Here is a 12,553-nt window from a genome sequence, read left to right on the forward strand (position 1 = left end):
CACTAAAGGAAACTATTGATTAAATTTCAGTGGAGGATGACCTGTATATGAAGGAATAGCTTGGGAAATATGCACTTTCATTCCTAAATAAGGAGGGTTTTGTTAATAATCAATCTGGTTATCATAATAAGGAGGATTCTGATAGGCAAAATAGAAGTGACCTCGTTGACCAACCTCGGGATAACCATGAATTTGATGGCCTTGAAAAGGCACCTCAGGGATACCCTTATAAGGTCTATGTTGTTTCTCGATGGGAATTTTCATTGTCCCATGATAAAGAGGGTTCGATTGATGTTGTGCCATATCATAAAAAATCTATCCTATTGGAATTTGAGGAATATCTTGTGCAAGCGATTGATATTGTAAAGGAACTTGTAAAGGCTAAGTAAGTGGGACTTGAGAGGTACCCTATACTAAAGGAGTGGGTTGAGATGAAATCACAACCTGTACAGGTTGAGTTACATGAATTTGAGCTTGTTGAGATACAAATTGAGGAATAGGAACTTGAGATGATGACATGGGTTGGGAAACAAACAATGAACCCAACATTGAACTAGGTTGAATGGGAAATGTAGGTTGTTAAACACTAGAAGCCATCCCATGATAAGGAAGAATTTAATAAGGTTGGCTACCAATTTGAGGTATACAACCAAGAGGTTGCCCCCATGCCAAAGGAGGAGGGGATGATGGAAGCAACTGCCCCCCTTGCGGAGGGCACGCAACATTAGGATAGTTAGGTTGTTGAAGAAGACCTTTCCCACTAACATAAGGGCCAACTTGTTGTTCAACTGTCGACGTAGGAGGAGGAGAAGGAGAAGGTTGTGAAACACTCATAAGAGAAAATCCATATGGAATTCTTGAAGTGGATGACATGGGGAATGTCCATAAACTGGAAGATGTACCAGAGAAGGTACTAGATAAGGACTGATAACCTAGTGGGATGCATGGGCTACCATACTGTTGATGCCCCAAAAATCGTTGTATCAACATTGGGGGATAACCACCCAGTCCGGACCTTAATACAATTCCTTTTCCGTTTGGAATGGTGGCTCCGACTGGGGATAATGGGACTAGTTTCCCAGTAATGAATAAACGGGATAGATGAATGATTGATTGTCTAATCTAATGATAGGTGAATAACTTAATCTATCAGCAAAATAAAAGAACTACTACTAATCCTGGGAACTATTGTACTTTGAAGTATAGCGCTTGATGATCTATGTTTATTGATAGGCATATAGATGACTCCATCTAATAAACATGGACATTTATTCATTCAAGGATTACTTTTCTTAAATAGTTAAACAAAGTGATTAATGCAATATTGCTACACTTATCATTTATATCATCAATACATATATGATCAAAAGAAAAGCATTACCATAAACATCCAATAGTGGAGGAAATAAAGAAATGTTGTTAAAACACACACACATATATATATATATTCGATAATAGCAAAGGCGATCAAATGACGATTCATATAAAAGGAATGAATTCAGACATAGATAATAGTACCATATGAGCTGCTAGTCACTCCCGATATCAATCGCTATTTGAGATTCTCCTTTCAACGCAGAAATACTTTCAAACAAAGACAATAGTGCACATTTGCATAAAAGCTTCCTTGCCAAAATTAGAATAATTGGTCAAGTTTTATAAAAGAATATGCCTGAAGTACAGTAGTGCAACTTCAGGCTTTTAAGTCAAGTACAAAACTTTACGACCCTTTCCAAAACAATGAAAGGGTCTATAAGTACTAAATTAAACTAACTATCTATGAAACTGAAATCCTACTTAATTGGTATCAAACAATCTTGAATATCTCCTTCTCAGCAATCTGGCAGTCGGCGGCATGAATCATCATGTAGGTTGTTTGCCTTTGAACCTGAGCTGACTTATCGCAAGCATTGGCTCCACTTCGGGCGGTCTGTTGAGGCAGGAGTTGAGTTGGGCGGCATAGGTGGCATCCTGAATATCGGGAATAATATACCCGATTGCATCTGTAAGGCATTTGAGGGTGGCTCTTTGATTGTGCGGTTTTACCAAGAAGAACCAATAGGTGTCCCATGTTAAACTGTTAATTCCAGCGATTAATCTCCCATTTTTCTCTAGATCTGGATAACATGATTGCTCCAATGTTTTTGCTGCTGTCAATTTACCTCGAGTGCATTGGGAAATCATGTTAGACAAGTAGAGAATATTATTAACTAATTCAACCAAATTACTTGTGGTTGATTTGCATCTTGAAATTGCCCTCTCTGCTTTCATCAACTGGGACTGCCATTTTGTAAATAATATTTCTTTATGTGGTTCTAAAATCCTTGGTAAATTTGCCGCCTGTCCCTGATCAGTATCTTGCCACTCAAGAAACTCAGTTAATGTTTCATCAGCTTGATCCAAGTCTGTTCTAGCTTTTTCTGATTGTTTACTTATTGATGTCGTTAAATCGCATAATGGTTCCGCCTGGGCGATTTGTTGACATAAAAGCTTGATTTGTGTTATTAATGCCTTATTTATCTGTAATGCTTCTGATTTGAATTCGGCTATCTGTGGAAGATTCTTTGTCTTCTCTAGCTGGGCTGATAGTTGAGCAATCTGCTCATCTTTTAATTTCAGCATTTGTTCATTCGCTATTCTCAGTTGTGCCAATGCCTCAGACAACTCTTTCTGCTTCTGGACTGCGCTGTGATCAATTCTCTGTTTCTCTTCCTGCAATTGTTGAGTTAATTGATTATTTATTTGTTGTTGTGTCAACAATTGCCGTTCTGCCTGCTCTGCCTTCTGCTGTGCTTCTGTTAGTTGTGCTTGCAATAAAAAGATCTCCTGGTCTTTTGTTTTTAATAAAAGACTCACCTCTGATGCCTTATCTATTGTTGCTGCCGAATAGGCTCCAGCATATTGTGATAGTTTTGTTAGGTCATCAGAGGGGTCAAATTCCTCCTTCCAAACCACATTTCCCGTGATCGTTTGTTCTGGGAATAGGGAAGGTTGATCAGTCCTTCTCCTCTTCCTCTGTCGTTTTACCACAGCTTTGTGTCTTGGGCTATAGAAGACATCCAAGGGAGGAATTTCTTCTATCTCCAAGATAATTTGATCGGAGGGATCCTTTGGGATTATTTCTATTTCATTTGAACTGGGTAGGCCACTGGTTCCACTTGGAACCTGTTTTGAAGTGGTCTCATGTGTATCTGCTGCTTTTGAAGTTTCGGTGTCCTTTGAGCATTCAAGACTACTGATAATTGAATCAAAATGCTGCCATTCCTGGAGCAATTTGGGATCAATTTGAGTGTCTACATTTACCTCTATATTGCTCTGTTCCTGCTCTTTAGTCCAGGTTTCCTCTTGCACTTTCTCCTGTTCTTCTGTTATAACCGGAGGTTCCTTAGGACGTTGCTGTTCAGGCTCGTTTGGTCCTGTTGCTGGGGTTATCGCTAACAGATCCAGAGGCAGAGTTTGCAACCTATGTTCTCTAAGTCTGTTGAATTCAACTAACCCTTCATCTTTGTATTCCATTATGGCCAGCGATCTAACTTGATACATTGATTCAGCTGAGGAGAACAGGTCATCAAACTTATCTTCTATATGATCAAACTTTGTCAATTTGGCCTGTTCAAGTGCATTATAGGCGACTTTGTTGGGATCAAATCGCCTATTAGGGAGAGTCGCTAGAGTTAATGACTTCATCTTCGTAGCTTCTTTTTCTGCATGTTTGAAATCATGCAAAGTGTAGACACCACATCTCAGAGGAAAAGAGGGCCAGACCTGCTTCTTATTTTTCTTCAAAGTTTGTGTAACTCCTTCAGCAATAATCTGATAGGCTATCTCTCTTGCCAGCAGTTTATCAGGTATGTACAAAGGAAGGACATGAGGTTCGGCTTGGCTGCCGAAAATTCTTATATAAGTAAATTTCTCCTCTCCGAACCATCTTCCTATTGATGTCAAATCAATCCCTGCTTGGTAAGAAATTTTGGGAGCAGGTTTATTAAAAATAGAGTAATGAATGGGTAACATGAAGCCGTTATAGACTTGGTATAAATGGTGCTTATAGGAAGTCTTCCACAATTTTTGATGGTATATGTGAATAGGCGTGGGGTCTTGTGCAGTCCACCTCCAGCCGAGCACAGGAAATTCAGAGTTAAAACACAGGGTATCTAGTATATAAGCACTGTAGTAGAATGGGGGAATAAGCCTTTCGGAGACGGAAGTTTTAGTTCTAAAATTAAGAACTGCTGTCGCTAGCTTATCTGACAATATAAGTGCCCAATCCATTATTTCACTGTTACACGCCGCTTCCATCAAGGGAACCATTTCTATAGTGAAATTAGCGGAATCGTGCAACCCCCATAATCTACACATCATTATCCCAGCATAACAATACGGAGAACATAGAGAATCAACAGAGTACTTACCGGAAGTTTCATGCTTGTGTTTCGCCGGATTTTGCCTCCAATCCCGAATGGGTTCAGATTCAGTTTCGTTCTCACTTCGGAATTTCTCCAGAAATGCCTTGTTGTACTTCTTCTCTGGCTCAGGCAAATGATACATTTGCCTCAAATCATTAGCCTTGAATGAACCGAAGATTCTCCCATCTCTGGTGCAGAAGGTTCTGTCTGTGATTGGGATTTCCTCAATTGCCCACCTCACTACATCCGTATATGGGAGAATTTGTTCCCGAGCCGCTATCCGATGAAGGAAAGAGTCGGCCAAGTCTTTTAAAGTACCATCAGATTTTCGACTGGAACCTGTTGTAGCTTGTACTGCCGTCACCTTTGGTCCTTCGGCCTTGATCAAATTATAGGTACTTTGCCAAGTGGTCCTGCCGAGTCCTGAACATGTAGTATCAGATATCAATCCTTTCTTTTTAGTTGCTGGATCAGCGACGGCTTGTCCTGTGGCTGGTGCAGCGGAAGCGATTGCGGTTTTCTTAGACTTCTTCCCCATTCTTCTTGAATCTATTACTTCAGAAGAATTCTGCACAGTAGTGGAAATAAGCGTAACACAGAGAATTGGTAGCGAAAACCAAATACGAGTGAGATATATTGATCAATGCACGATGAAGGATTAACTTAAAGTGGCCGCAGATACAATCTATGAGAAGATTTTTTTAAATTTACTATTTCATTAAATGGCCGTTAAAACCTGCCAATCCTTTAAATGCCCATCATATCGCTTATCGACCGAATGATTTGTTTAAGCGTGCCTTGGATGTTTTGGCGGTTGAGCGCAGGTGGATCACTATTTGAAAGATAAGGCCTTTAATACGAATTAATCGTAATATCCCTGCTTTAACAGTTTTTGAAGTTTGTGCTTTTGGCTTTATCGCAATCGGGCATCGGGGAAAACTTAAATATTTATATTGACACCTTTTGGAATCCCCGATCGCCGATAGTGATATCGCATCACATCGGGAGTATTGACTGGGGCATTTTTAAAAAGCATGCATGGTATATCCCCGATCGCCGATAGCGATATCGCATCGCATCGGGGTGAACGGGACTTTATTGCATCGCATCGGAGCAAAAGGCATTTTAGTTATGGGAACTTATGATTACCGATATCTGATAGGCTATTGCATGTTATCGCGTCGGAGAAAACCAAATGGGCCTTTAAGTTATGCCTCCTTTGTCATTGCAATATGCGATCTTGCGATCGCTTTATCGCAATGATAAAAGATTAATCATTTATATTATAAGACCAAATAATTGGTTTGTTAAAAAGGTCTTCTGTAATGTTTTCATTTTGTTTTCGGACCTTTTTGAATGATACAAAGTTGGTACCAATTAAAAATAAAAAGGGACCCATTTCATATTATAGTTTTGTGAATATAATTGGTATGAAATGGGGGGTTGTTATAGAACACAACACATACATATGTGCCTCTAGTGATGTCAAAAACATAGATGTGGAAATGACATTTGCAGTCTCAACCATAATGGCATATGTAGGATGAGAAGCCTTATCAGTTCCAGTCATGGTCGATAATCCCAATTTGGATTTTCGCATGAAATTCGAGAGTAAGTCAAAAGAACCAGGTAAAGCAATTTGTTCAGGAGGTGGATGACGAAGAAGAGGATGGGTTGGTTAAAGGAAAAGTCCCTCCAAATGAGTAGAAGGATGAGGCTCTTCTTGTGGGATCTCCTCGATACTCACAAGTCCAGGTGGAAGCGGTTCACCACCAAGGATGATATATATAGTAGGCAAATATGTTTGAGACAACAAAAGAGAGGATGAAACACTTGAAGTGACAAGTAAGGATGACTGAACCTCCTTAGGTTCAATGACCTCAGGAAATAAAGTTTCTGACTCAAGAAGGTCAGATTGTATAACCTCAGGGGAAAAAGTTTCAGGTAATTCAATATCAGTTGTGTCAGTTTCACCGAAAAAAAGATGTAACCTTGGGTTTGGTACTCAAGGGGACAAATGATTCTGGTTGATCAGATTCAGGAGGAGGACCAGAAGTGGTTCCCGAGTTTCCCAATTTGGTAGTTTGCATTGTTTTATGCTTCTGATGATGGCCAAGAGTATCCAATGGTGTAGGAGGGGGCTTCTTTTTCATTATATGCAAATGATAGAGTGGGGGATCTTGTTGTTCCATGGTTAATTGTAAATTTTATTAACACAAATAGAAATAAATAAAAAAGAGGGTAATCTAGGAATAAAGTATTACCATGCAACCATGAACTACAATATACACCTTGGCGAACCAAGGACTTAACATAGGATAGCCAATCTCTCTGAATGTTGTGTTCGATGTATCACGGTTCATAAGGTGGCAGACTCGGTTACTTCTGGATGGATAGAAACCAATTGGGGACTCCCGAAATATACGTGACAGTACATGGAAGTGTAATCCATAGTAGTGTTGTCTAATTCATAATCGTTTGATGCGAGTGTTCCCATATACATTATGTGCATGGAGAACCACCAATATACCCGAAGGTATGTGGAGTATGATCCTATACACTCACATACGTGGAAGGAGATTTCACACCAGGGATGCAACGCTGGAAAAGAATGATAGCTCCCATGTTTAACAACGTTATAACACGTCTCTAATGTAGACCTCTATGTGTTTGCGTTAATTTTACAAATGCCCCTTAGGTTAATTAAGTAAATTTATAGTTTATCTTGAATTAAATTTCAATTTTATGGCTCACCACGAATTCACTTAAATTCCCTAACATGCAAATCTAGCATTAGGAAATGTAATCTTTCTCTTCAATGAAAATCTAGCTTAGGAAGGGAAGAGACAAACAATATGCAACATAGAAAGTGCAGCAAACAGGATGCTCAATGCAAATCCATTTTCATGCAATTGTCCCTAAATTAATATAGATGCAAAACCCTAAATGCCAATGCAATAATTTTTCTTTTCACCACACTTAATTTTGAAAATGGGGAAAACTAAGATGTAAATTTTAATCATTGATTCAAGTCCACTTTTCAGAATGAAGACTAGAACAAAAATTCATCCAAGTGATCAATGATCAAATGTAATCAGTTTGCAAGTGACCTAATGATAAGAACAAAGAAAAATCGAAACCAATTCTTATCAAAAGAAATCAAACACAAATGAAAACTACATGGAGGCTTCAGAGAGACACTAAGACACTCAAGACTCAAGGAAGGTAGCTGGAAGTAGGATGATCAAATAAGAACTGAGAAAACAAGGAAAAAATTATGCAAAAATAGGGATCAACGCAGTTGAAGAAGAGGTACCAGTGCTCTGCAGCGCAGGTAGAGAAAGGCAATAGGTGGGGTGCAACGCTATGTCGACATACCAAAGGCTGCGTTGGTCCTGGTAAATAGGATTCTTACACAAAAATTTTAAACAAGATTCAATGCAATCACTTCCTAGGTTTGTTCTTGGTTGGTTAAAGAAGAAAAGGTCTATGAAAGAGGTAAATCAAACACAATGGAAAAAGAAACCACCAAGTGAATACGTCGTTCCCCAATGGAGTCGCCAATTTTTTATGTGGGATTTATGATTGTAGACGGTAATATCTCCCCTAGGTCTAGTGGCTAACCTAGAACAACAAAATGACAAAGTACCCAATGTTTTCCATAAAGTAAGTAGACGAGGGGAAGAAACCTACCTGGAATCTGTCATATGTTTCGCTCCTTCTTTGTCTTGGATGCTCCAATCTTAGCTCCAGCTGCGAAAATTAGAACCTGCACAATTAGACAACACAAGACAAGAAACTACGAGATCTATGTAGCATCATCTATCTACTTTATTCAACAAATCAACATGGTATTGAAATACATGAAATAACGACATCACATATAGGAAAACAAAATAACTCTTTGTATTCATATAAATGGAATGAGTTACAACCATAAATAGGTGTCGATCTTGTAGAAGAGATTCTCCAAGTTGTTGACTTGTCCTTCCTTTTCCACAAAGTGTACCTCCAATCACCCTGCATGAAATGATAACTCTCACAACAACCGAATAAGGGTAGAATCACTCTCCAAAATCCAACCTCTTGCATATGGAAGGCTCTAAATACATAGAGGAGTGAGGTAAGTTGGGATTTCTTATCCTTTTGCCAATCTTGGGATTCAAATCCTCTCTTGATGAGAGGATGAGATCTAAGGATAAGGGATGGAAAATCCAAGGTAGGATAGCATAACATTTGAAAGTTTAATTTGAGTTAAATTGTTACAATAGATCCTAGAAGCTATTGGAAATGGAGGCTCTGGGATTCTCTCTCTTTTTCCCAGATTTATAGAACCAACACAGGTGCATGGATAGAAATATGTAGGTGATCAATGCAGGCCACAGTGGAGCAACATGTAGGTGAACGTTGTCCAGCAAGAGGCCAAGGTGCGTTGGTCGTAAAACTCGCTCAAATGATGCAATTTAAGGTATACATTGTGGGGAATGAGATATTTATGCATAGGGCTTTATGAAATGATGATGTAAAGGGGTGTTGTAGTGGCTACAACGAGCAACAACTCTTGCCTTGTCAAGTACACAAGCTTCAATGTTTTTCTTGTAGAATGACAGCCTATCTATGAGAGCTTGTTGCATCCCCCTCACAGGTTATTTCTCCAGACTTGGTCCAGTTGCACGCTGAGCAGCTCCATCAGGAAATTACACAATTTTGGAGGGGAACTAGCCTTCCCTCTAGAAAATGCACAATTCTGTCTAGGAGCCTGTTGGGCTCCAGAATTGTGCAAATCTGTCCATCACTGTTCACTAAGAAAATTGCGCAATTCCTCCCAGTAGGGTTGCCCATCCTAGAAATTGCACAATCTCTCTAGGAAGCCAACCCATCTCCCTCCCAGAAATGCGCAGTTTTTCCCCGCAGCTGAACAGATTGTTGCATGTGCAGTTGGGTTGACCAATTCCCTCCAGGACTAAGAAAAATTGATTTACATGCATGGGCTACCTCTCCCAAGGTAGCATGCAAAGGAATCCCTTTATTCAGGGGTCTATTTTTAGCAGCTGGAGGTTACATGCAGGGATCATTTCAGAAATCTCCCCCAAGTGTCACTCTTCCAAGATTTGTGGCATGCATGTCACATCTTCAATTTTATCAAAACTCATGAAACGAACACTACAGAGCTCATTCCTCACATCGACGTTGTAGCTCTGACATCCCACATTGCATCTAGGAGTCTTCGGCACATTCAAGTCAAATATTTTTGGGTAAGCCCGCCTTTCATTGCTTACATTACTTTTTTGTCGCTTTTTGTGTTTTTCTTTGTGTGAGTGTTGTCTGCTTGATTTTAGTGAGTGCTTGTTCTCATTTTGATGTATGTTAACTTGTAGAAGCACTGTTTTAGTTTTCATTCGCATTTCACTACTGGTGCATGCATGACACTGCTTTACATGGACAGTCACTGTTGTGGTGACTCGCTTCACACACATGCATGCTTTCCCATTTTCTAAATCCTTCACTTGTTGTTTGCATGAATGATCATTCACTCTTATTTGCACTCGTCTCACCATGCATATACACTTCTCATGTTTTTAGTCGCTCATCAGCTGGTTTGGGCTACCTTGGCCTGGACTGTGCCCTGCCCAGCTAGCACTGTGCATTTCCGGAAGCCAAGGCTCTACCTTCCCTCCAAAAATTATGCAAGTCTGGCCCAACACTGACCTCCAGGCTTGCACTGTGCAATTCTTGGAGGTAGTGTCTTGTTGGCCCCAGAAACTACGCAATGCAGTTTGCCTGTTGCATCTACTGCTAACTGAAATTGAACATTGCGCAATTTCAGTCTTTAGCAGGCCAGGACGGACTGTGAATTGCGCAGTTCCAGTAGTCAGTCAGCCTCCTGACAACCCGGACTATGCCTTGCATAGTTCTAGAAGTCACTCTCCCAACCTCCTGGCAGAAATTGCACAACCTTCATGATCAGTCACATAGGTATGTTGCAAGTTAGTTCTCAAGGTCATTTTAGTTTTCCACTAACAGATTTCTTGCCATGAGTGTTGCCATGTCTCTAGGTATCACATTTCTTCATTTTCCTCTCAGCAGCACAGGTACAATGGTTTCCAAGAGAGCAGAGTCGAAGACACCATTCAGAGCACACTTAGGGAGCAATCGATCAAGTGTCTACAAACTTGCCTACGCATAAAGACCTCAAGTTGTTCGTAGACAAGGACATCAAGATATGATGGCAATGACATCAGAATGAGTAGCACCATTAGCAGCACACCTACACGTAATGAATTCAAGAGGAAGGTTTTTGACAGCATAGAGGCAGAGCAAAGATTCAAGTTCAAGGCAAATCCACTCATGATGAGATGACGACGCGACATGAAGATCACGTGAAGGTAGAGAAAAGAATAAAGGAGTTACATGTGTTGAGGCAGCAACTTAAGTAAGAACAAGAGCTTCATAGATAGAGAATGAGTTGCAGTAGGAATAGTTACAACAGGGGGCACGGCATACATAGACAGATCAAACTACGCATGTACAAGTTATAGATCCATCTAAGCACATGCTTGGATATCAGTGCAGACATTATGCATCAACATGTTACCGGTATGGTAGCACCCAAGACAACCATGCACATGCTATCATATGAGTGGGATGGACGAGCCATATCAATGTACCCAAATGCAACGGAGGAAAGAGTTCACCTCAATAGGATGTCACTGTTGAGTGCACGAACACTATCACGGATGACCAAGCTTGGCATCAGTTTGCCACCATTGACCATCACAGGGATGTTAAAGAGTTGGTATTACCACAATGGTCTGAGTGTTAGTGTTGTCTTGCATGGCTTGCTCAAGCCATTTTGTCTCACATGGGTACATGTGCATTGTAATTTAACAGCTTATAAAGTGTAAGTTGAAGTGTTGATAGTTGGATGTAATAGTCATAGGGTAGATGAAGAGTCATGAGGGTAGATGAACTGTCACGAAGGGGAATGTCAAGGGCCACCCCACCCTTTGTTATAAATAGTCCCTCATAACTCATTGTACAGGCTTTTGGTCAGCCAAGCTTTGATAGGAGTATCTTAGAGAAATCTTGGACAATATCGCAATGTGCCTTGGCTCTCCACTGCACAAAGCTAGTATATCTCTTTGGAGGAGAAGGCAGTTGTGGTTGTAACATTCTGCTATCGTAACTAGTGGTTGGACATGGATGTATTGTATGACTGGAACTTACACTTCTTAATATAACAAGAGCTAGCATGTTTCATGCATATGTCATATTGTATTCCAGTTATCTTGTTTACTCTAAATGGTATATGTATCTGTTTTCTTACGCATGCATGTATGGACTATTCTGTATAAGTATATATGAATCTTACTGAAATGTGTTGATTGGCTTAACCATCACTTTGGATTGTTATCTAACTTGTTTTCCAGGTTGTGATGCATCTTCACTTGTTTGTTGCCTTTCCAAGTCGTGTGATATCACAAGTTTCCAAGGGGTGTACTCACCCAACTCTTCGTGTGTTAGAACTGTTCATGCACCTTCTTTTTCTCACCGTAGTTGTCACACTCTTGCTACCAACATGGAAATCTTACTTGTCTTTGTACGAAATTGCAGATAAGCCATTATCGTACGACCCACTGCTAGGACTCCTACACCAAACGGTCTGAGGTCTAATTGGGACTTCTTACTGGGGCGATCCCTTGACATGTTGGCGGGTCCAGCACCATCAAAATTTCTGGCACTAGAAGGAGGGCCGGATGACAAGCTATGCCCTCTCATCCTGTTTTGAACCTTTGCATATCTATCATGGAGGCTTGCACTCTCCTCCCTCCACGATGTTTTTTGGATGATGAATCTGTCACCGTCACGAGGGATTTTTTCGATCTCTTGTCCAAATACACGTATGATGGTGAAGTCGAAGTGGCCTGGCCTGAGTTATTACATGAATTCTTTCCTTGCTTCTCGATAATGATGGATGTTCTGATGAACAAGATAGTCTATTGCTTGCATAAACACTTCACAAATCTCCACATCAGTGGCTATGCAACCCACTAGCTGATAGCGTGCACTTGCTTGAGCACTTATGTGATCTCATTAAAGACACTTTCTATCATTTTGATCCATAACATTTTGACCAAAAACTATTA

The sequence above is a fragment of the Pinus tabuliformis genome, chromosome Q (genome assembly GCF_031772625.1).
Source record: "Pinus tabuliformis cultivar Carrire ecotype Pingquan chromosome Q, CPIR1, whole genome shotgun sequence".
NCBI lineage: Eukaryota > Viridiplantae > Streptophyta > Pinopsida > Pinales > Pinaceae > Pinus > Pinus tabuliformis.